This window comes from Hemitrygon akajei, chromosome 1, assembly GCF_048418815.1.
Source record: "Hemitrygon akajei chromosome 1, sHemAka1.3, whole genome shotgun sequence".
Classification (NCBI taxonomy): domain Eukaryota; kingdom Metazoa; phylum Chordata; class Chondrichthyes; order Myliobatiformes; family Dasyatidae; genus Hemitrygon; species Hemitrygon akajei.
Window position 1 is genome coordinate 124,346,494 of NC_133124.1, and position 26,441 is coordinate 124,372,934.

The 26,441-nt window shown below is 41.1% G+C and overlaps 1 protein-coding gene across 4 annotated transcripts in view; it reads left to right on the forward strand.

Annotated features, from left to right (window-relative positions):
• LOC140730643 (zinc finger protein 706) overlaps window positions 1-3,257 on the forward strand; it is a 33,041-nt gene extending 29,784 nt beyond the window's left edge. For all 4 annotated transcript variants that reach the window (XM_073051377.1, XM_073051385.1, XM_073051394.1 and 1 more), the window contains one exon: window positions 3,007-3,257. The gene's annotated coding sequence lies outside the window, so the exon portion shown is untranslated. The remainder of the gene's footprint in view (window positions 1-3,006) is intronic.
• The last annotated feature ends 23,184 nt before the right edge of the window (window positions 3,258-26,441 follow it).

Sequence of the window (26,441 nt, forward strand, 5' to 3'; positions counted from 1 at the left end):
GGAATACTCAGAGGCACACATTTTGGATTGAGTCAGAAATCTATTATTTCCAAAATACTGAACTTTTAAAACTAGAGAGCTTGCAATGATGTCAATGGATTTCATTATTGAGCACTGCGAACTAGATAATCACGATAAATGTACAGAATCAAATTTAATCAGGATTCAAAGACTTCTAATACAGACTAAGTACTCCTTATCCATAACACTCGGGACCAGAAGTGTTTCGGATTTTGGAATATATAATGAGATAACTGGGAATTGCCATCATTTCCAACTCTGAATTTATGTGCTACCAATATGCAGTCTTTGTCTTACACTTGTTCATCACATATATGTACTTAACACTAAAAATTGTTGCATACTATTAATATAATGAAAATATGTTCAGGGTTACAAGCAGCACACCAACATTAAGAGAATAACTGAATCAGCTGCTGAACAACAACAAGGGCAAGTCTCCACCTATGATGCCATGTTTTAATTAAAAATTTACAGTAAAATACAAATTCTGTGTAATTTCTGGTTTTATGAAAGGTATTATTAAAAAAACTGGCATTATAGACTTTTTCTGGTGTTAGATTTGCATTAGCGTCAATCTTTACAAACTCATCAATGAATTTCCTTACTGTTCATCATCAGCAGATAGTTAATCTTTTAAAATTTATATCTTTAAAAATGCTGTGCCTTTCTTAAGCTTCAGCAACCAACCTGCTAAGTATTCACAATTACCTTCAATTTTCAGTTTTGTTGTGATTGATCTTTGCTTGTTTCATGGTCAGCATACCGTTAAGTGGCATATGTTCACTCCGATGCTGATGAATCCATTCTTTCAACATCGCTTTATGCAGTGCTTTTCTATTTTTCATTAACTTCTGTTCATTACATATGTAAGATCACTTCTCGGGACTGACTGTCTGTGATACGCAGAGATCACTGGGAACCTTTGCAGTGCTTTGTGTATAGATTCACTGTATTGAATCTATACACATGAAGATGTCATAATATGACAGATGATCTCCATTTGGAAATCTTAATATTGAACTCAATCATTTAACATCAGAAATAATTCTACACTAGAGAAATGGTTCTTTTTAGTACTAGTGAAATGACCAAATATTGCTACTGTTTAAGACCATAAGACGTAAGAGCAGAATTGGGTCATTTGACCCGTTGTATCTGCTCTGCCATTTCATCATGGCTAATCCATTTTTCCTCTCAGCCCCAATCTCCTGCCTTCTCCCTGTATCCCCTCATGCCCTGACCTATCAATAATCTATCACCCTCTGCCTTAAATATACATACAAACTTGACCGCCACAGCTGCCTGTGGCAATGAATTCAACAGATTCACCATTCTAAGAAAATTGCTCCTCATCTCCATTCTGAAAGGACACACCTCTATTCTGGGGCTGTGTCCTCTAGTCTTAAACTCTCACACCATAGGAAACATCCTCTCCACATCCATTCTATCAAGGTCTTTCACCATTCGATAGGTTTCAATGTGATCACCCCTCATTCTTCTGAATTCTAGTAAATACAGGCCCAGAGCCATCAAACGCTCTTTATATGACAAGCCGTTCACATTTGGAATAATTTTCGTGCCCCTCCTTTGAACCCTCTCCAGTGTCAGCACATCCTTTCTAAGATAAGGGGCCCAAACCTGCTCACAACGCTCCAAGTGAGGCCTTACCAGTGCTTTATAAAGTCTCAACATTACATCCTTGATTTTATATTCTAGTCCCCTTGAAATGAATGCTAACATCACCAGAAACTCAACCTGTAAATGAACCTTTAGGGAATCCTGCACAAGGACTTCCAAGTTCCTTTGCACCTGAGTTTCAAAGTGCATGATGTACACTTCCAGACAGTGTATTGAATCTGCCTCCTTGCCCATTCTCCTAACCTGTTTAAGTCCTCCTCTAGCCTCTCTACTTTCTCAAAACTACCTGCCCTTCCACCTATCTTCGTATTGTTTGCAAACTTTGCAACAAAGCCATCAATTCATCATCCAAATCATTAACATATAACACAAAAAGAACTAGTGCCTCCACAGACCCTTGTGGAGCACCACTAGTCACCGGTTTAACCATTCAGGTACTTAGACATTGTTCTAAACATTTCTCCATGAGTACTTTTGAAGTGTTTATTTAAACTGACTCTAATCAAAATGTTTAGAAGAATTTAAGGCTTTAAAGTAGATTATTTTTAGTTGCAGGTACATAAATTTAAACTGGTGATCTGTCAATTTGGTAACAAATGGAAATGGTGAAAATGTTGATTTAGTGAGAGCAGATAAGTTAATATTCAGAACAATATTTTGGTGGCTTATTTATTCAGATTGCACACTACATGTAACATACGCAGTGGTAGAAGCCTTGCCATTATATCTGGAGATTGTAGTTCAAGTGCCACTTTCAGAATTTGAGCACATAATCTGGATTTGCTTTAAAACTGCATTGTTTTGAACTGTTTTCATCTGATTTTCTACTAGTTTAAGTGGACTCAATTCTCTGTGGGATTCATGTATTCAGACATTGCTGACTAACCAGAGCATTGTGATATCATGTCACATTTTGTCTGTTAATGACTTTTGTATGGAAAGTGATATATTTATATAATTGGCTTTGTATTTATTCATTGGCTCTGAAATGCAATAGTAAGTTTGAGCTTGGTGCTAAATAGAATATATAAATTTGTCTTTCCACTTGTCCATAATGCAATATGTGACTTCTGAGTCAGATTTTAGTTGTAAGGTAAAACTTTAAAATTGAAATTTTAGTTGTAGTTTTTCTGTTATTTAAAATTATTATTTTTATTTATATTTAAATTTTTACCTTAAATTTTCACTCATGTGGTGTCTGCTGGAGTTTGCCCATGTATAAAGAAGTATTGCTCATTTATGCATAGTATTAAGAACATTTATGAAAATGTTTTCATTAGTTATGCAACCAATAACCCTCTCTGACTTTTTACATATGAATTTATTCTTTTTCTTTCTATGAAGACCACAAGTCACTTATTAATGCTTTCCCTGGAAGAAGAATCTGCAGGCACAACTTCATGGTGACCAACAAAGCAAAGAAGTTGCATACAATATATATTGCTTTCCTGCCTTGTCTCCTTATTCCATCTGGGCCTTGGGCAAATCCACTCAAATGCATTGTTGAAATCCAGAATTTTTGATTATTGTAAGAGATTTTTACTCTTGTAATCAATCATTGTGTATAATATTTAATAAAATGTTTTTTAACATCAGTCTGAAAATGCATTTCTAAACCTGACACTCTTACAGAAGAGGCTAAGGAAACAGCTAACAAAGCAGCAGCTTTGATTAAAATAGAAGTGAGGATTCTCACATTTAAAGACTGGATTTGTTGTTTTTCTGTGCATAACTAAACATCTTCCACCTGCACCTCCTTTCTCCTTCCCCGTCTTCATGCCCCTAACTTTTTCCTCGGATTATAATCCTGCCTTGTTGAAATCTGAAGATGTTCATTTTCTTTTAAACATGAGAGTTTACTGAATATCAGTCCAATGTTAGGTTTGTATGAATGATCTGCTCAATCAAAAGTTTTGAGTGAATACTGCAGACTAGAAAGTCGAGGGAGGTATTTAACTTCAGTTCCTGGAACAGACATGTACATGTTTACCTGTCACACTTGCCTCTACATGTTCAAACCTGTTGATTTTAATGGAGTCAAAATGAGATGGTGAATACAGCAGCTGCCGATGTATTTGGATATGTTTTGTGCCAGCAAGCTTGTATCAAAGTGCTCAAACCAGGCTGATCAGTATAACAAAGGGAAGAAATGCAGCCTTCGAGTCAACCAAAATAAACTGAAACTAGTCTGATTTCTTGGATGGAAAGATCGGCACATTGTCATGGAGCACTGCAACACAGTAACAGGCTCTTCGGCCCATCTAATCCATGCTGCATACCTATACAAAATTATAAGAGGTACAGATAAGGAAAATTCATGCAGGCTTTTTTCCGCTGAGGTTGAGTGAAATTAGAACTAGGTGCTTGCATTGATTCTATACAACCTTCCTTTTAATTTCCAATTCTAAGATTCTTTAGACATGACCTACCCCACACAAAGCCATGTTGAATATCCTTTCGAGTACATTATAATAATATGCCCTCAAGTGGTGTCAGGCTCATCAGCCTGTAATTTCTTGCATTATTCTTAAAGTCTTTATTAAACAACAGAACAACATTTGCAATCCCCCAGTTCCCAGACACTTCACCTATGGCTAAGGATGTTTTAAGTACCTCAACAATTTATGCACTTTCCTCCTACAAGGAGTGAGGGAGTGTATTGATACAGTGCACGGCATAATTACCTTGTGCCTCTGTTCTGTCATCCTCATGTGTCTCAAGTAAACATAGATGCAAAAATCTCATTCAAGATCTTCACACTCTCTCATGTAGATGACCACACTCATCTTCAAGATAACCAATTCTGACCCTTGCTATCCTTTTTGCTCTTAATATATCTGTAGAAGTCCTTGGGATTCTCGAGCACCTTGTCTGCTAAAGCAACCTCATGCCTTTTTAGCTCTCCTGATTTTCCTAGTGTTCTTTTGCATTTCTTATACTCCTCAAGTACCTCTTTTGTTCCTTGCTGCCAGAACCAGCTATGCACCTCCTTCCTAACTAGTGTTCCCAACCTTTTTTATGCCATAGACCAATACAATTAATGCAGGGGGTCTGTGGACCCCAGGCTGGAAACCCCTGTCCTTAACCAAGGCCTCAATATCTCTTGGAAAACCAAGATTCCCTAAATGTGTTGGCCTTGCTTTTTATTCTGACAGGAGCATACAGATACTGTACTCTCAAAATTTCACTTTTGAAGGTCTCCCACAAAGCAAGCACACCTTTGCCAGAAAAACAACCTATCCCAATCCTTCTGATGCCATCAAAATTGGCCTATTGGCCTCATTTGATCATAATGGTCTATACTTGATATGCATCTCCTTAATCAGAGACTCAGTATCCCTCGAGATAAGGTTCCTGAGACCTGCTGGCATTGCCTTTTATTCTAAATTATATACTCTGAATCCTTTACTTTTTGAAGTATTTCTTCACAGGTAAAGCCCTCCCCACCATTGAGCACATTTACACAAAGCATTGTCTCAGGAAGGTAGCATCCGTCATCAGGGACCCCACCAGCCAAGTTATGCTCACTTCTTACTGCTGCATAAGGAGGAAGGTACCGGAACCTCAGGACTCATACCACTAGGTTCAGAACAGTTATTACCCCTCATAAGGCTTCTGAATTAGAGAGGATAACTTGCCCCATTAATGAACTGCTCCCCCAACCTATGGACTCACTTGCAAGGAGTCTTCATCTTGTTCTCAATACTTATTGCTTTATTTATTTGTCTTTGCATGGTTTGTTGTATTTTACGCACTGGTTGTCTGCCCTATTGGTGCGGTCTTTCATTGATTCTATTACGGTTATTGGATTTATTGAGTATGCCTGCTAGAAACTTAATCTCTGAGTTGTGTATGGTGATCTATGCAGTATGTACTGTGATAATTTACTTTGAACTTTAAAGGCCTCCTACTTACCAAGCATCACTTTCTTGAGCCACACCTGTCAGATATCTTATGATGCCATCAAAATTGGCCTTTCTCCAATTATAATCTCAACCCAAGGACCTGTTCTATCCTTAAACCTAAAAAAAAAATTTAAAAACTCTTAAACACAGTGGAGTTATGTTCACTAGCTCCGGGAGGTTCTGTACACACTTGTCACCTGCCCTCTCTCCTTCCTTAAGAGGCTCATTCCCTATTCCTGGCTCTTAATGTTTACTTAACTCTTCAGCATGTGTATTAGTGAAAAGTCAGGATCCCAGCATCTTCAGTTACTTTGCAGGAGATAGCAATATATTCATTGATGTGCTCAACACTGGATAACCAGAAAGGCTTTAATTTATTCCCCACCTTCCATATTCCATTCCTTTCAGACTGCCTCAAGGCATTTGACATCTGTATGTACTTCCTGATGTGGTGTTAATTTTTTTTCTTGCATTACAACAGTGTCATAAAACATTGACTATGGAAGTTTAAAATGTGATAGTGGCTAAATGAATTTGTCATTTGTCTGAAAACGTGGGGATTGGGTGAGGCTGGAAATGCAGATGCTGGAAATATTAAAGTTAGAAAATGGTGCTATCCGTGGAGTTTACTAGTCAGGGTACCAAAGGTTACAAGGAGCAAACAGGTGAAAGGGGTTGAGACAGATGATAAATCGGTCATGATCGAGTGGGAGAATAGATTCAATGAGCTGAGTGGCCTAATTATGCTCTTATGTCTTACGATCATCCCTGTGACCGTGTGGATTTCCCCCAGGTTCCTAGATTTCCTCCCACATGCAAAGATTTGCGGGTCAGTGAATTAATGGTCCAATAAAAATTGATGCTATGTTATAGTAGAGTGGTGGCTAGCGTAATGCTTTACAGTGCCAGTGACCCAGGGTTCGATTCCCAATGCTGTCTGTATAGAACATAGAAATTTACAGCACATTATAGACCTCTTTCACAATGTTGTGCCAACCATGTAACCTAGAGACTGCCTAGAATTTCCCTAGTGCATAGCCCTCTTTTTCTAAGTTCCATGTACCTATCTAAGAGGATCCTAAAAGACCCTGTTGTATCTGATTCCACCACCACAGTGCATTCCACACACCCACTAGTCTCTGTGTGGAAAAGTTTACCCCTGACATCCCCTCGGTACCTACTGTATTTACCTTAAAACTATGCCCTCTCGTGTTAGCCATTTCATCCCTGGGGAAAAAAGCCTCTGGCTATCCACAAGATCACTACCCCTCATTACCTTATACACCTTTATCAGTTCATCTCTCATCCTCTGTCACTCCAAGGAGAAAAGGCCAAGTACACTCAACCTATTCAAATAAGGTATGCCCTCCAATCCAGGCAACATCCTTGTAAATCTCCTGCACTCTCTCTATAGTATCCACATCCTTCCTGTAGTGAGGTGATCAGAGCTGAACAAGTGGGGTCTAACCAAGGTCTTATATAGCTGGAATTTCATCTCACGGCTCTTGAACTCAATCCCATGGTTGATGAATGCCAACGCACCATATGCCACCTTAACACTGTCAACCTGCACAGCAGCTTTGAGTGTCCTATCGACATGGACCCCAAGATCTCTCAGATCCTCCACACTGCCAAGAGTCTTGCCATTTATATTATATTCTGTCTTCAAATTGGACCTACCAAAATGAACTACTTCACACTTACCCGGGCTGAACTCCATCTGCCACTTCTCAGCCCAGTTCTGCATCCTATCGATGTCCCACTGTAACCACTGACAACCCTCCAGACTATCCACAACATCATCAAACTTACTAACCTATCCTTCTACTTCTTCATGTGGGTCATTTACAAAAATCACAAAGAGGAGGGGTTCCAGAACAGATCCCTGTGGAACACCACTGGTCACCAACCTCCATGCAGAGTTTGTATGTTCTGCTGGGGGCAGCCTGCAAGTGCAAGTCTGGCACCAATATAGCATGCCTACATCTTACTAACCGATACATCCGATCATTCAATTGTCAATCACCAGTAAAGGGTCAAGTGGCAGCTAGCAATAGCCTGCTCGCTGACACCCAATTTGAGTTTCATCAACACCACTGGACTCCAGACCACATTACAGTTTAGGTCCAAATATGGACCAAGAGCTGAATTCTAGGAGTGAACGCAATGTCATTACACTTGACATCAAGGCAGGCTTTGATAAAAGTGTGGCTTTAGATGTTTCAGGAAGGATAGGGAGGGGGGCAAAAGAGGGGTGTGGCACTGTTGAACAGATATAGTGTCACGGCTGTAGAAAAGGAAGTCATGGAGGGGTTGTCTATGGAGTCTCTGGGTGGAAGTTAGGAATAGGAAGGGGTCAATAACTCTACTGGGTGTTTTATATATGTCCCAATAGTAAAGGATGTCGAGGAGCAGATAGGGAGACAGATTCTGGAAAGGAGTAATAATAACAGGGTTGTTGTGGTGGGAGATTTTAATTTCCCAAATATTGATTGGCATCTCTCTAGAGTGAGGGGTTTAGATGGGGTAGAGTTTGTTAGATGTGTTCAGGAAAGTTTCTGGATACAATATGTAGGTAAGCCTACAAGAGGAAAGGCTGTACTTGATCTGGTATTGGGGAATGAACCTGGTCAGGTGTCAGGTCTCTCAGAGAGCATTTTGGAGATAGTGATCACAATTCTATCTCCTTTACCATAGCATTGGAGAGGGATAGGAACAGACAAGCTAGGGAAACGTTTAATTGGAGTAAGGGGAAATATGAGGCTATCAGGCAGGAACTTGGAAGCATAAATTGGAAACAGATGTTCTCAGGGAAACGCACAGAAGAAATGTGGCAATTATTCAGGGGATATTTGCGTGGGGTTCTGAGTTCCAATAAGACATGGAAAAGATGGTAGGGTACAAGATCCATGGTGTACAAAGGCTGTTGTAAATCTAGTCAAGAAGAAATGAAGAGCTTACAAAAGGTTCAAAAAACTAGGTAATGATAGGAATCTAGAAGATTATAAGGCTAGCAGGAAGGAGCTTAAGAATGAAATTAGGAGAGCCAGAAGGGGCCATGAGAAGGCCTTGGTGGACAGGATTAAGGAAAACCCCAAGGCATTCTACAAGTATGTGAAGAGCAAGAGGATAAGACATGAGAGAATAGGACCAATCAAGTGTGACAGTGGAAAAGTGTGTATGCAACCAGAGGAAATAGCGGAGGTACTTAATGAATACTTTGCTTCAGTATTCACTGCAGAAAAAGACCTTGTTGATTGTAGGGATGACTTGCAGTGGACTGAAAAGCTTGAGTGTGTAGATAATAAGGAAGAGGATGTGCTGGAGCTTTTGGAAAGCATCAAGTTGGATAAATCACTGGAACCGGATGAGATGTACTCCAGGCTACTGTGGGAAGCGAAGGAGGAGATTGCTGAGCCTCTGGCAATTATCTTTGCATCATCAATGAGGACAGGAGAGGTTCCAGAGGATTGGAGAGTTGCGGATGTTGTTCCCTTATTCAAGAAAGGGGTTAGAGATAGCCCAGGAAATTATAGACCAGTGAGGCTTACTCCAGTGGTTGGTAAGTTGATGGAGAAGATCCTGAGAGGCAGGATTTATGAACATTTGGAGAGGCATAGTATGATTAGGAATAGTCAGCATAGCTTTGTTAAAGGCAGGTCATGCCTTACAAGCCTGATTGAATTTTTTTAGGATCTGACTAAACACATTGATGAAGGTAGAGCAGTATATGTAGTGTATATGGATTTTAGCAAGGCATTTGATAATGTACCCCATGCAAGGCTTATTGAGAAAGTAAGGAGACATGGGATCCAAGGGGACATTGCTTTGTGGATCCAGAACTGGCTTGCCCACAGAAGGCTAAGAGTGGTTGTAGATGGGTCATATTCTGCATGGAGGCCGGTGACCAGTGGTGTGCCTCAGGGATCTGTTCTGGGACCCCTACTCTTTGTAATTTTTATAAATGACGGGGATGAGGAAGTGGAGGGATGGGTTAGTAAGTTTGCTGATGACACAAAGATTGGAGGTGTTGTAGATAGTGTGGAGGGCTGTCAGAGGTTACAGCGGGACATTGATAGGATGCAAAACTGGGCTGAGAAGTGGCAGATGGAGTTCAACCCAGATAAGTGTGAAGTGGTTCATTTTGGTAGGTCAAATATGATGGCAGAATATAGTATTAATGGTAAGACTCTTGACAGTGTGGAGGATCAGAGGGATCTTGGGGTCTGGGTCCATAGGACACTCAAAACTGCTGCGCAGGTTGACTCTGTGGTTAAGAAGGCATACGGTGCATTGGCCTTCAATCGTGGGATTGCGTTTAAGAGCCGAGAGGTAATGTTGCAGCTATATGGGACTCTGGTCAGCCTCCACTTGAAGTACTGTGCTCAGTTCTGGTCACCTCACTACAGAAAGGACGTGGAAAACATAGAAAGGATGCAGAGGAGATTTACAAGAATGTTGCCTAGATTGGGAAGCATGCCTTATGAGAATAGGTTGAGTGAACTCTGCCTTTTCTCCTTGGAGCGACGGAGGATGAGAGGTGACCTGATAGAGGTGTACAAGATAATTAGAGGAATTGATCGTGTGGATAGTCAAAGGCTTTTCCCCAGGCCTGAAATGGCTAGCACGAGAGGGCACAGTTTTAAGGTGCTTGGAAGCAGGTGCAGAGGAGATGTCAGGGGTAAGTTTTTTACACAGGGAGTGGTGAGTGTGTGGAATGGGCTGCTGGCGGTGGTGGTGGAGGCGGAAACGATATGGTCTTTTAAGAGACTTCTGGATGACAACATAGAGCTTAGAAAAATAGAGGGCTATGGGTAAAGCCTGGGTAGTTCTGAGGTAGGGACATGTTCGGCACAGCTTTGTGGGCCAAAGGGCCTGGATTGTGCTGTAGGTTTTCTGTGTTTCTAAGATGTCCTGTAAGATGCCACCAAGGAGTAAACACAACATTGGTTGGGCTGTCACATGGTTATTGGTGATCAATTAGCTGTAATCCTGGGATATGCTGGCAGGAGTTCAGTGCAGTATTCAAGGCCCAGCCATCTTCAGCTTCTTCCATCAAGAGTGTGGATATTCACCAATGAGATTTACTGCTTCTTGGAAACTGACATGTTGAATGCAATAAGGAATGGAACACTTGTTCCACAAAAATCCCAGGCGATGGCAATCTTGAACAAGACAACATCTTGGCATTCAATAGCAGTTACCTTTGCAGAGACTTGACCCTTGACATCCTAATGGGGTCATCATTGACATAGCCAATTTAATACAGTGACACGAGTGAGTCAAAGGATGACTTAAGATGGAGGGTTTTGGAGGAGGGAAGGGTTAAATTAATCTTAGGGTAGGTTAAACAGTTGGCATAGCATGATGGGATGAAATGCCTGTACTGTGTCGTATTGTTCTATGTTCATTGGCACAACATGATGGGGCAAAGGGCCTGTATTGTGTCGTTCAATGTTCCCTAATGGGAATTCTGATGTTGCAGGATAAGCAATACAGATGCTTTAGAAGGGGTGCATGGAGGTTCAGCAAGTATTTCTGAAGGTGAGAGTTATTTTATGAGGAGGGATTAACTAGAATGTGTTTCTAAATCACTATGCTGTCCCACATGTTCCCTATAGCTTTCATCTCATGTCCAGGGTCCTGAGCATTGAACACTCTTGAAAAAGTAGTTTAGCCATTTATTGTCATATTTGGCTGAGCTGTGTTGAGCATTGTTGGGTCACCCTCTCCGTTACTAAAACTGTTATTCAAAGTTTATCAAGGTACGCAATAACACTGATTTTTCCACCAGGGACCCTTTTCAAAACATTTCCTCCTTTCGTCCCCACTTCCAATAACGTGGCAAACGCTTGGATTATTTTGATCTGATCAAGAGTGAGGATATTCATTCTGTTGCCTTTGTTGCTACCTTAGCCTCACTTTCGCTGTAGTCAAACATTTGCTTATACTCGCTGGTGCCTCTTGAAATTGCATCTTTCTCTTGATTCTGTCTCATTTCTTGCCTTACTCTCTGGTCTTATTTGATGAGACATGGCCAAAGCTGACTTGTAACTGTACTGACCAAATTCAAACTCCCAGATACCATTTCTACAGCTAAGATCCACGATTGTTTATTGTCATTCTTCAGTTCAAATTTGTAAAGGAGAACAAAATGATTGTTACTCTGGATATGATGCAGCATGAAAAACACACTAATAAATTTAAGGATACAATTTAAAAAATAGAACACACGTAATAAATGTAGTTGTAACGGGGGTTTTTTTCTTTTTCTTTGTTACTGTGTATGTAATCAAAATGGCGTCTTTGTTTTGTTAAAAGTAGGAATGCTGGCGCCTGTGTTAATAGTAGGAATGCTAGCGTCTTTGTTATGATAAGTGCTGGAAGCTTGTTTGGGACTATAAACTGATTGTTGGTGGGGGTTTTGGGGAGTTGGCGCGATGGAGTGAGAGAGAGAGGACGGGATGCTGGAAGCTGGGCGACGGTCCCCGGCCCAAGGTTTTCGGTGATGAGAGGAGACGGAGACAGAGGAGTGTGGAGCGTCTGGTCGACCACCGTGGGGGTCCCAGGAGGCGGGTCGAGGAGTTCGGAGGGGATCGAATGGTGGCCAGAAGACTTCAGTAATTGAGCTCCAACGGTTGTGCACAAAGTGGTTTGGACTTTGATAAGTTTGGCGCCTTTTCTTTTGTTTTCCTCTTATTCATATATACTGTATCATTAGTAATCGCTTAGTTATAGTAATCTTTATAAATTGTACTCATTTAATCGCATAAGGTGTACTGTCTGTTTTTTGAGCGAGGCGGGGACATCACACAGCATCCACACCAGCTGATTACCCAGTTTGGCGGGGCCGAAGGCTGCTCCCCCTAGACTAGAACGAGTTTGAGCGATGCCTGAGGCGACCCAGGGGTTACATTGTATAAAGGCATACCTATAAAACACAATGTACAAGTAACTGTTACATACAGTGCCTATAAAAAATACTCATACCCCCTTGGAAGTTTTCATGTTTTATCATTTTACACTCTTGAATCACAGTACATTTAATTTGGCTTTTTTGGCACTGATCAACAGAAAATGACTCTTTTATGTCAAAGTGAAAACATCTCTACAAAGTGATCTAGGTCAATTATAAATATAAAACAGCAAATAATTGATTACATAATTATTCACCCCCTTTTAATATGACACACCAAATCATCACTGGTGCAGCCAATTGGTTGTAGAAGTCACATAATTAGTTAAATGGAGATCACCTGTGTGCAGTCAAAGTATTTCGATTGATTGTAATAAAAATACATCTGTATCTGGAGAGTCCAACTGCTGGTGAGTCAGTATCCTGGCAAAAACAACACCATGAAGACAAAAGAACACTCCATGCAACTCTGCGAAAAGGTTATTGAAAAGCACAAGTCAGGAGATGGATACAAGAAAATTTCCAAGTCACTGAATATCCCTTGGAGTGTAGTTAAGGCAATCATCAAGAAATGAAAGCACAGGTGTAAATCTGCCTAGAGCAGGCCGATCTCAAAAACTGAGCAATAGCGCAAGAAGGGGATTAATAAGGGAGGCCACCAAGGAACCTATGACAACTTAGGAGGAGTTACAAGCTTCAGTGGCTGAGATGGAAGAGACTGTGCATACAATAACTGTTGCCCAGGTGCTTCACCAGTTGCAGCTTTATGGGAGAGTGGCAAAGAGAAATCCACTATTGAAAGAAATTGACATGAAATCTTGGCTGGAGTTTGCCAGAAGGCATGTGAGAGACTGAAGCCAGTTGAACAAAGGTTCTATGGTCTGATGAAACCAAAGTTGAGCTTTTTGGCCATCAGGCTAAAAGCTATGTTTGGCATAAGCCAAACACTGCACATCATCCCTGCTGTGAAGCATGGTGGTGGCTGCATCATGTGGTGGAAATGCTTCACTGCAGCAGGTGCTGGAAGGCTTGTGAAAGTAAAGGGTAAGATAAATGCAGCAAAATACAGGGAAACCCTGGAGAAAAACCTGATGCAGTCTGCAAGAGAACTGCAACTTGGGAGAAGATTTGTTTCTTAGCAAGACAATGACCCCAAGCAAAAAGACAAAGCTACTTAGGAATGGCTTAAAAACAATAAGCTAATGTCCTGGAGTGGCTATGTCAGAGTCCAGACCTCATATCCAATTGAGAATTTGAAGCTGGACTTGAGAAGGGCTGCTCGTTCACGATCCCCATGCAATCTTACAGCGCTTGAGCAGTTTTGTAAAGAAGAACGGGGAAAAGTTGCAGTGTCCAGATGTGCAAAGCTGATCGAGACCTGTCCACAGACTCAAAGGCTATAATTGCTGCCAAAGGTGCACCTACTAAATATTGACTTGAAGGGGGTGAGTAATTAGGCAATCAATTATTTTGAGTTGTAATAAGTTTAGACCAATTTGTTTTCACTTTGACACAGAAGAGTCTTTTTCTGTTTATCAGTGTTCCAAAAGCCAAATTAAATCCACTGTGATTCAATGTCATGAAACAATAAAACATGAAAACCTCTGGGGGTTGGGGGGGAATACTTTTTATAGGCAGGGCATGTAGACTGATTGTATGTGTATAAAATGAGGCTAGGTGCTGTGTGTGTAGTGGTGGTGAGGTGGGTTAATGGGTGGAGGTGTTGATCAGCCTGATAGCTTGGGGGAAGTAGCTGGTTTTGAGTCTGGTGGTCCTGGCGTTGATGCTATATAGCCCCCTCCCTGTTGGGAGTGTGACAAACAGTCCATAAGTAGGATTGGTGTGATCCTTTGTGATACAGCTGGCATTTTTCTGGCACCGTTCTGTATACATGCCCTTGATGCTAGGTGGGCTGGTGCCAGTGTTGTGTTGTTTCTTCTTGGGAATTGTTCCATCCAGGTTGAATGTATAGAACTTTCTTACAACCAATCATTGGCCAATTAAGCCACTGACTTTGGTTTCTACTACAAATTCAATTCCCTGTCTCGAGCCGCACACCACAGAATTGTTTGAAGCTGAAACATGCTTTTCACAACACACACACAATGCTGGAGGAACTCAGTAGGCCATGTAGCACGTATGGAAAGGAATAAACAGTCAATGATTCTGGCTGGAAAGGAAGGTAGAAGAAGCCAGAATATGACGGTGGGGTGGGGGTAAGAGAGGGAAAGGGGAAGTAGCACAAACTAGCAGGTGATGGGTAAGATCTGGTGAGGGGGCATCTGGAAAGAAATGGATTCAGAAAAGGTAGGTCCTGTTTGACAAACTTATTGGAGTTCTTGAGGATATAATGAGCACAGTGGATAGAGGAGAACAGATGGACATTATTTACTTGGATTTCCAGAATGCATTCGATAAGGTGCCACATAAAAGATTTATCCATAAGATAAGGATGCATAGAATTGGTGGTGATATATCAGCATGGATAGAGGATTGGTTAACTAATAGAAAGCAGGGAGTTGGGATACATGAGTGTTACTCTGGTTGGCAATCAGTGGTGAGTGGTGTGCCGCAGGGGTCGGTGCTGGGCCCACAACTGTTCATGATATACATTAACAATCTGGCAGAGGGAACCTAGTGTAGTGTATCTAAGTTTGCTGATGATACTAAATTGAGTGGAAAAGCAAATTTTGCAGAAGATAGGGAGAGTCGGCAGAGTGGTATAGATAATTTGAGGGGGTAAGTGTCTGGCAGATGGAATACAGTGGTGGTAAATGCAAGGTCATCCACTTTGGAAGGAAAAATGGAAGATAAGATTATTTAAATGATGAAAAATTGCAGCATGCTGCTGTACAGAGGGACTGGGGAGTGCTTGTGCATGAATCATAAAAGGTTGGTTTGCAGCTGCATCAGGCTATCAAGAAGGCAAATGGAATGTTGGCCTTCATTGCTAGAGGGACTGAGTTTAAGAACAGGGAGGTTATGTGGCAACTGTACAGGATACTAATGAGGTTGCAGCTGGAGTACTGCATGCAGTTCTGGTCTCCTTACTTCAGGAAGGATATACTGGCTTTGGAGGTGGTGCAGAGATTCCAGAGATGAGGAGGTTAGACTATGAGAAAAGATTGAGTTGCCTGGGACTGTATTCACTGGAAATCAGAAGAATGAGAGGAGATCTTACAGAAACATATAAAATTATGAAAGGGATAGATAAGATAGGGGCAGGAAAGTTGTTTCCACTGGTAGGTGAGACTAGAACTAGGGAGCATAGCCTCAAGATTTGGGGGAATAGATTTAGGATGGAGATGAGGAGGAACTGCTTTTCCGAAAGTGATGAATCTGTGGAATTGTCTGCCCCAAAGAAGCAGCAGAGACTACCTCAGTAAATATATTTAAGACAAGGTTGCATAGTAGGGGAATAGAGGGTTATGAGAGAAAGGCAGGGAGGTGGAGATGAGTCCATGGCCAGATCAGCCATGATCTTATTGAATGGCAGGGCACACTTGACAGCCAGATGTTCTTGTGGTGGGTGGGGGGGGGGGGAGGAAAGAAGTGAGAAGCTGGGAGGTTATGTGGAAAAGGTAAAGGGTAAAGGGGTGAAGAAGAAGGAATCTGATAAGAGAGGAGAGTGGACCATGGGAGAAAAGGAAGGAGGTGATAGGCAGGTTAAGAAAAGAGAAAGGGTAAGGGGGGAGCCAGAATAGGGAACGGAAAATGCTTTTCTCAACATTTATGTTAAATTTTGATTTAGGGATACATCTTCCAACCAATCACTCCATGAGTATGGCTGCCTATTTACACTTCTCAAACTTTGGTCAGCTCAGTCATTCTATTGGCTCTCCCAGGTGGCCTCCCATATTCTACTGAACACCAACTTGTCTTCATCCAAAACTCTGCTCCCCATCTCGCACCTCACATTTTATTCACCAGTCACACTTACCTTGTTGAATGAAAGGGATCACCATCTATATTTTCAAATCTTCCATCTACTGGCATCTACTCACAATTCTTGACATTTTAAAAAATTGTATATTTATTCTTTATATTTATTTATTTTATATAACAGATATCTTAATGAGCAAGTTACAAGAATCAATGCACACAGATTGTCGGCGAAGAAAAAATTGTCCTATCAACTTTGGCATTATTCTCAGTAAAGATGAAACTCCTGGTCAATACTTATTGCACCTAATGTAGTCAAATTTTGATTTTATATGGATGAATTTTGTACAGATGAGTTACACTCAAATGACAATACACACTCAGAGGCTGAAGCTAGTTCTGTTCCTCTGGCTCTTTCCTTGATGAGCTCAGCATCTATTCAAGTTGAAGTTCAAGTTTAATTGCCATTCAACCATACAGATGTATGCAGCTAAATGAAAGTGTTTCTCTAGGACCAACACAACATACAGCACATATATTAGCACAAGCCCCTGAGTGGCATGGCCTGAAGGGTGATGGCGAATGGGATGTTACCCCAGAGCTGAGTTTCTGCAAGAACAAGCACACAGAAGTCCCTCATCTCGCAGTGGGTCAGCCGCAGATGAAGGCAATCCAGCTTGTCTTCCAGGGAACAAACACTAGGGACCACCCCCCTACCCAGTATGGATTCCAGCAAGCCCACCAAACCTCTGTTCTCTCCTGCAATGCCTCTGCACCTTCACCCCTGGTTGCCTGATATGGGTGAGATCACAGCATGAGGGACTAGTTCGTGCAGCAACTGAGGCAGCACACCTCCCCCACCACTGGTCTTGCCAATGAACTGGACTTGCAGTATTTTGTATTATCAATGTCCATCAGGGTCTTGCGATCACAATAAAAATATTTAAGACAACCATTTGCACTTTTTTGGACTCGGAGAGGCCACTGCACCCATGAAGGCTGCCGTCTTACTGGAAGATCAACAGATTTTTTTTTCAGTGTTAGGACTGGAAATAGTGATAGTATGGAATTAGTTTAATAGGACACAATGCTGATTGCAAGTCAAGTATAATTCTGCCTTGGCTTTCAAGGTTAATATGACAAAATCCTTTTCTTCAGTCATCTCTTAGTTTAACTTTACTAGGTTATCTCTGAAATCTTTTGTAATCATTAACTTAGAAATCTTTAGAATCACACACTGAACAGTGTTCCTGTTTTATCCATATTATAGCTTCTGACTTTTGCAGACCTAGCCCCCTATTGCCTTGAAAATTATCCTGACCCCTGAGATGTTTTTTTTTACTTACATTTTGAATTACTCAACCAATGTTAATGAGTTTAGCAATCCACATCCAGGCAGTCTGGCACCAAACTTGATTAATGGGACATCCACTTGTCACATTAATCTCTTAGGTTTTTCATGAAGACAATCAATAAAGATGTTCTGGTCACTATCAGAAAGCAGATTTGTAAACCATTCAGACAGCCATTGCTTACAAGGTCCAAATTCCTTTATAAGCTGTTAATTTTAACTTGCAGTAGGACTATACACTCTCTGGCTACTTTATTAGATACCTCCAGTGCCACCAAGTGTATGTTCAGAATCAGGTTTAATATAACCAGATATGTCATGAAATTTGTTTTTGCGGCAGCGGTGCATTGCAATACATAATAATTTTAAAACTGTGAATTGCATTAAATATATTTTAAAAAGCAGTGAGATAGTGTTCATAGATTCAATATCCATTCAGAAATCGGATGGCGGAGTGGAAGAAGCTGTTCTTGAATTGTTAAGTGTGTGCCTTCAGGCTTCTGTACCTCCTTCCTGATGATAGCAATGAGAACAAGGCATGACCTGGTGATAGGGGTGCTTAATGATGGTTGCCACCTTTTTGAGGTATCAATCCTAAAATACGTATGTCCTGGATACTACAGAGGCCAGTGCTGATGATGGAGCTGACTAAGTTTCTGCACCTTATTTTGATCCTGTGCAGTAGCCCCTCTTCCCCCATACTAGACAGTGATGCAGCTAGTTAGAATGCTCTCCACAGTATATTTGTAGAAATTTGAAATGTCTTTTGTGACATACCAAATCTCAGCAAACTCCTAATGAAACATAGCTGGTGTCGTGCCTTGTTTGTAGATGCATCAATGTGAAAGTGGAAGTGAGTCCACAGCTGCGAAGACCACATGCTTGTGGTATTCTTTTGGTGTAGTCCATCAACTTCAAGTTTGATATGTTCTGCGTATATATTGACCCTCCTCTTAACACTACCATTGTAACGCATGGATGCTTGAGTTACTGTCCCATTCTGTCAGCCTGAACATGTCTGGCTATTCTCTTCTAACCTGTCTCATTAACAAGGCATTTTTGCCCACAAACAGCCACTCACTGGATGATTTTTGTTTTCTGAGCCATTCTCTGTAAACTCTAGAGACTGTTGTGTGTGAAAGTCCCAGGAGATCAGCAGTTTCTAGGATACTCAAACCACCCCATCTGGCATCAACAATTATTCCACGGTCAAAGTCACGTAGATCAGATTCCTTCCCCATTCTGAGGTTTGGTCTGAACAACAACTGAACCTCTTGGTCATGTCTGTATGTGGAAGCATACAGTAAAATACATCACATATCAAATCAAATTAGCGAGTATTGTGCTGAGGTCCGCAAGTGTTGCCACAATTTTAGTGCCAACGTAGCATGCCCCCCCTCACTAACACTAATCGTACGACTTTGGGATGTGGGAGGAAACTGGAACACCCAGAGGAAACGCACACTGGACACGTGGAGAATGCACACACTCCTTATAGGCAGCAGCAGGAAGTGAGCCCCAATCAGGGGTCGCTGGGTGCTGTTAAGATTCAAGATAGTTTAATGTCATTTCTAGTACAGAAAGTACTAAAACAAAACAAAAACAAAACTAAAACAAAAGAATTGTTACTCCAGATCTAATGCAGCTCAAAAAATACACAATAAGATAAAGAGAACAATAATTAAACAATACATTAAATAAAAATACATAGGATAGATATGTACATAGATTGTCCATAAAGTGTCACTAAATTCAAGAGTGTGTGTACATAAAGTGGCTCTGACAGAAAATGATAAAGTAGTAGTGGAGGGAAGTGTGGAGGTATAGAAGAGCGTTACTGCTTTGGGGAAAGTAACCGTTTTTGAGTCTGGTTGTTTTGGCGTGGATGCTACATAGTCTCCTCCCTCATGGGAATGGGACAAGCAGTCCATGAACAGGGTGTGCGGGATCCTTCATGATGTTACTGGCCCTTCTTCAGCACCTTTCACATAGATGTCCTTGATGGTGAGCAGGCTGCTGCCAGTGATGTGTCGAGCAGTTCTGACTACATGTTGTAGAGCCTTCCTGCCCACCATAGTGAAGTTTCCGTGCAATGCAGAGGTGCAGCATGTTAAGACGCTCTGTGCTATGCATCTGTATAAGGACGTGGGTATCAATGTGCATAGTTCAGCCCTCTTCTGACATTGGAGAGGGTTCAAAGGAGCTTCATGAAAGTTATTCCGGGATTGATATTCTTATCATACGAAGAGAGTTTGATGGCTCTGGGCCTGTACTCACTGGAATTTAGAAGAATGACGGGGGGATCTCATTGAAATCTGTCGAATCTTGAAAGACCTGGATAGAGTGGATGCAGAGAGGATGTTTCCTATAGTGAATGAGTCTATGCCAGAGGGCAGAGCCTCAGAATAGAGGAATATTTATTTAGAACAGAAATGAGGAGGAATTTCTTTAGCCAGAGAGTAGTGAATCTCTGGAATTCATTGTCCCAGGTCATTGAGTGTATTTAAAATGGAAGTTGATAGATTCTTAATAAGTCAGGGTGTGAAAGGTTATGGGGAGTCGGCAGGAGAATGGGGTTCAGAGGGAAATGAATCAGCCATGATCAAATGACGGAGCAGACTCAATGGGCTGAATGGCCTAATTCTGCTCCAATGACTTATGGTCTACAATACAAGAAACCTTTCTCAAAGGATAATTGACACAGCAGGGTTAGAACAATTTTATTGCAATCCATTTCAGTTGAGGAGTTCTTCCACTATAATTTGTGAGATTTCATACACTTGTTTTGCACGTATTGGATCACATTTATTCACATATACACTGAATGAACATGTAAAGCTACTTACACTCAGTACCCACTTTATTAGGTACCTTATGTACCTAAAAATCTGGCCACTGAATGTATGCGTGTTCATGGTCTTCTGCTGCTTTAGCCCATCCACTTCAACGTTCAACATTCAGAGACGCCCTTCTGCACACCACTGTTGTAACGTGTGGTTATTTGAGTTACTGTCAGCTTCCTGTCTGCTTGAACCAGTCTAGCCATTCTCCTCTGACCTCACTCATTAACAAGGTGTTTTCACCCACGGAACTGGCACTTCCTGGATGTTTTTGTTCGATTTTTCGCACCATTCTCTGTAAACTCTCGAGGTCGTTGTGAATGAAAATCCCAGGAGATCAGCAGTTTCTAAGATACTCAACTACCCCGTCTGGTACCAATGATCTTACATAGTTAAAACCACTTAGACCACATTTCTTCCCATTCTGATATGTGGCCTGAATAACACTGAACCTCTTTACATTAGCTCGGGTCTCGGCCCAAAACCTTGACTCTTACTCTTTTCCATAGATGCTGCCTGACTTGCTGAGTTCCTCCAGAATTTGTGTGAGCCTCTTGATCATGTCTGCATGCGTTTATGCATTGAGTTGCTGCCACATGATTGGCTGATTAGATATTGGCATTAACGAGCAGGTGTACCTAATAAAGAGGCCACTGAGTGTATATAGTTATAAATCACTGGCAAAAAGTTCAAGTAACAGCCACATATTGTTTTATTATACAGCTTAATAAACCTCTGATTATTTTGGAGCCACTGAACTTCTTCAGAAATATGTAACTGTGGATATAATAACCATGGTGGTGTGTAAACCCTACATTATGAATCACAAGTTTCCTTACAGATAAGAGATAAATTCATTAGTAATGTGGAAATAAGGAAATGGTAAAGGAATTAAACAAAAGCTTCCTGAAAATTAAACACTGTAGATAATGAAAATCCAAAGTAAAAACAGAAAATGGAAACTCTGAGCAGGTTAGGTAACATTGACAGAAAGAGAATCAGATTTACTGGTTGAGGCATTCAATTTTATTTGCCGTATACATTGACATGTCTGAGGATCTTGCTGTGGTGTGTTGGCACAATATGCAACAAAAAAACAACAACATTCAACAATAAAAGATATAAAAGTTAAGTCAGAGGTTAAAGTACAGGTATGCAATAAAATGTGCATAAATACATAAATACTGGCATGTATTTACAGTGTAAACAACTTTATCAAAAGTGGTTTATTGTGTTTACAGTGCAGTGTAATAGACAGCAAGCTGATGGATAGAGGGGGTGCAGGGACTAACTAGAATGCTTGATCAGATTAACTGCCTGGTTTAAGAACTTTTAAGATGGTGTGAAGTTTTTGTTTTATTAGGCTTATTGAACTTTTCAGAAGGAAGCTTTTTGAAAAAGAAGTTTGTTGGCTGTGTAGTGTCCACAAAGATTTTCCTAGCCGACTCTTATTCCTGAATGCATAAAAGTCCTGCAGTTATGGTAGACTACAGCTAATAACGTTTTCTGCTGACCTGACAGTTTGCTGTCATTTTTGTACATTGTGAGAGGATGCTGCACCAAACCAGACAGTGATGGCTGATGTGAGGATTCTCCCTAGGAAGACAGTGTGGAATTGCACCAGTATGTTCTGGGGAAGTTGGAATTTTACCATCTGCTGCAGAAAGTAGACTCTCTGCCGAGCCTTTTCATTAGTGAAGGAGATGTGGCTCTTCCACATGTGGTCCCGTAAAATAATGATGCCCAGGAACCTGAGAAAGAGACTTTGTGTTTGTCTTTATGGAGGTAGGCACAAGAATGTTGTTTCATGGTTGCATTGCAGATGAGGAAGTAAACAGAATAAATATTAGGAAATACTTATAGAGAAGTTAATAAGCCTAATAACTGACAAATCCCAAAGAGATGATGGTGCACGTCCCAGAGTTTGAAAGTGGTGGCTCTGGAAATAGTCAACGTTTCACTTAACAGTGGACCCTGTTGATTTAAGAGTAGCAAATCTGACCACAGTACTGTTTTTGAGAAAGGAGAGAGAAGGTAAACAGGGAATTACCAGCCTCTTAGCCCAACATCGGAAGTTAGGAAAATGTTGGAATTAATGGAAGATTTGTTATCAAAATACTTAGTAAAGAATGATGTGACTGAGCAGAGAAAATAAGAATTTATGAATGGAATATATTTGACTAATCAATTGGACTTCTTTGAGGATGTATCTAGTAGAGTGGATAAGATGGACCCAATGAATATGAGGTATTTGGACTTTCAGAAATCTTTAATAATGATCCATGAAGGATTTGGTGAACGATGTTAAGTCACAAGGAGCTTGGGTCATATCCTTACGTGGATTTATGAGTTGTTAAGAAAACAGAAATATGTAACTTCTCAAGTTGCTTAGTGAGGTAATACAGGGATTAAAGCAGAGTTTGATAGTTTCTTGATCAGTTAGGGTGTCAAAGGTTTTGGGGAAAAAGCAGAAGAATACAGTTGAAAGTTCAAAGTAAATTTTTCTCAAATGTCATCATGTGCTGCCTGAAATTCATTTTCTTGTGGGTATCCACAATAGAACAAAGAAATACAATAGAATCCAGGAAAATCTATTATATAGTCAGCCATGATTGAATGGTGGAGCAAACTTGATGGGCCGAGTGACCTAATTCTGTTCCTATATCTGAAGGTGTTTAGAGCCAGCTATTCACAATATGTTTCAATAATTTGGTTGAGGGGAACAAAAATAGTACACACAAGTTTGATGACACTGTATTAAATGGGAATGTGAGTGGTGGAGAGGATGGAAAGAGGCTTCGAGTGGATTTAGAGAAGCTGAGCAAGAGATCAACAGCATAGAAGATGGAGTACAATGTGGAAAAATGTGATCCTTGGTAGCACAAACAGAAATGCCAGGTAAGTTTTCAACAGTGAGAAATTAGGAAATGATGTTTAGAGAGGCCCGGCTTTCCTTGTGCTCAAATCACAGAAAACTAATGTGCAGGTGAAGCAGAAGATAAAGAATGCAAACAGTATCCACATAGCACCCAGATCCATTTCCAGGCCTCCTAGTCTGACCCCAGCAAGGATCCCAGGTATCTAGATAGCAGATAGTAAGTTGGTCTCTTTTGGAAGAGTATTTAACTATAAGAGTAATGGATGTGCAGGTGTACCGGAGCGAGATAAATCAGCTTAAGTGGTGTCACAACAACTTTTCACTCAACATAAATTAGACCAAAGAATTGATTGTAGGAAGGGGAAGTCGAGGGAACACACACCAGTCCTCATTGAGGGATCAGCGGTGGAAAAGGTGAGCAGTTTCAAGTTTCTGGGTGTCAACGTTTCTAAAGATCTATCCTGGACCAAACATATTGATGCAATTACAAAGAAGACATGACAGGTTGAGCACCCCTTATCTGAAAATCCAAAATCTGAAAAAGTCTGAAATCTGAGAATTCTTTGAGCAATGGAAAATTCCACAAGGCGCTGGGCAAGTTCCCAGGAGATGCGCAACAGAGACCATTCTGAGGAGTTACCTCACATATGTGATGAACAGAAGTTAATGAAAAACGCTGCATAAAGCAAAAAATGAAGACCTCACGTTGGCATTGAACATATGCCACATAAAGGTATGCGGATCTTAAAACAAACAAAGATCTATCAAGGCAAACTGAAAATTGAAGGTAATTGTGAATATTCAGCAGACTAGTTGCAGAAATTTAAAATATGGCATGACAAAATTTTTAAAGCGTCTTCTGTTCACGAAGTAGCAGAGAAATTCATTGAGTTTGCAAGATCATTGCTGATGAAAATCTAACACAGGAACAAGTCTACAATGTTGATTGTTTTTATATCTTACGTAAAACCCAAAAAAAGGGTAAAGTACAAATACAGTGTACTATAACATTTTAATAAAAACACAGCATCGTAGGTGGAGACTGGAAGTTAGTGGCTGAAGTACGGATATGGAATAAAATGTGCATAAATATCAGCATGTATTTACAATGTAAACAGCATTATAAAAGCCGGTTTATAAGTGTTTACAGAGCAGTGTAGTGATGGGTAATAGATAGAGATGGGAGGGGTAACTGAATGGTTGATAAGATTAACCACGAGGGAAGAAACTTTTAAGAAACAATGAAGTTTTTTGTTTTAATAGCCCTTTGAATGCCTTACACAAGGGAGAAATCTAGAGCCAACAGTCACAATCTCAAACTGAAGGCCAAGTTATTGATGGCTAAAATAATCAATTATTATTATTTGATTAATAATGTTTCACATCTGCACACAAAGGTGGTGAACTTACTAAATTCTCTGTCTCTGAGGGCTGATTAAATTCAGTCATTAATTGCAATCAAAAATAAAGATCAATTGGAATTCAGGATATGAGGATAGAGCAGGAAAATAGTGTTTGAGGAGTAAGGTAACCCATGATCCTGTTGAATCTACAACCACCAGGATTCCGACACAGCATGGATAACTTCACTCACCTCAACTCTGGACTGACTCCACAACCTATGCACTCGCTTTCAAGGTCTTTACAACTCAGTATTTAATTGTTCGTTTGAACAATTTGTCTTATTTTACACACTTGGTTGTTCGTCAGTCTTTGTTTATGTATAGTTTTTCTTAAATTCTACTGTGTTTCTTAATTTTTCTGTAAATGCCTGCAAGAAGTTGAATCTCAAGGTGGTATATGGTGCCATGCACTTTGCTAATAAACTTAATTTGACTTTGAATGGGTAGCGTAGTGGTTAGAGTAATGCTTTACAGCACTGGCTATAAGATCAAGGTTTGATTCCCACTGCTGTCTGTTAGGAATTTGTATATCACCCTCATTTCCAGGCGGAAAATGACGTGGTGGCGAGGAAGACCACTCCTCCTCCCAATGACCAGGTGCTGTGGCTTACCGTGGCCGATATGAGGAAAACTCTATACAGGGTCAACCCACGGAAGGCTGCTGAACCAGACAATATTCCTGGCAGAGTGCTCAGAGGATGTGCAGACCAGCTAGCAGATGTTCTCACTGACATCTTCAACATCTCCCTGAGCAGCGCCGTCGTTCCAACGTGCTTCAAGGCCGCCACCATCGTCCCCGTGCCAAAGAAGTCTTCAGTGTCCTACCTCAACGACTACCGTCCCGTTGCACTCACATCCATCATCGTGAAGTGTTTCGAGAGGCTCGTCATAAGGCACATCAAGACCCTGCTGCCCCCCTCACTGGACCCCCTGCAGTTTGCGTACTGTCCCAACCGCTCAACAAACGACGCCACTGCCATCACCCTCCACCTGGCCCTAACCCACCTGGACAAAAAGGACACATACGTTCGAATGCTGTTCATAGACTTCAGTTCAGCATTCAACACAATCATTCCTCAGCACCTGATTGGAAAGCTGAGCCTACTGGTCCTGAATACCTCCCTCTACAACTGGATACTAGATTTCCTGACTGGGAGACCTCAGTCAGTCTGGATTGGGAGCAGCATCTCCAACACCATCACACTGAGCCCGTGGACTCCCCAGGGTTGTGTGCTCAATCCACTGCTGTTCACTCTGCTGACCCACGACTGTGCTGCAACACACAGCTCGAACCACATCATCAAGTTTGCCAATGACACGACCGTGTTGGGTCTCATCAGCAAGAACGATGAGTCAGCTTACAGAGGAGGTGCAGCGGCTAACGGACTGGTGCAGAGCCAACAACCTGTTTCTGAATGTGAGCAAAACAAAAGAGATGGTTGTTGATTTCAGGAGGGCACGGAGCGACCACTCCCCGCTAAACATCGATGGCTCCTCAGTAGAGATCATTAACAGCACCAAATTTCTTGGTGTTCACCTGGCAGAGAATCTCACCTGGTCCCTCAACACCAGCTCCATAGCCAAGAAAGCCCAGCAGCATCTCT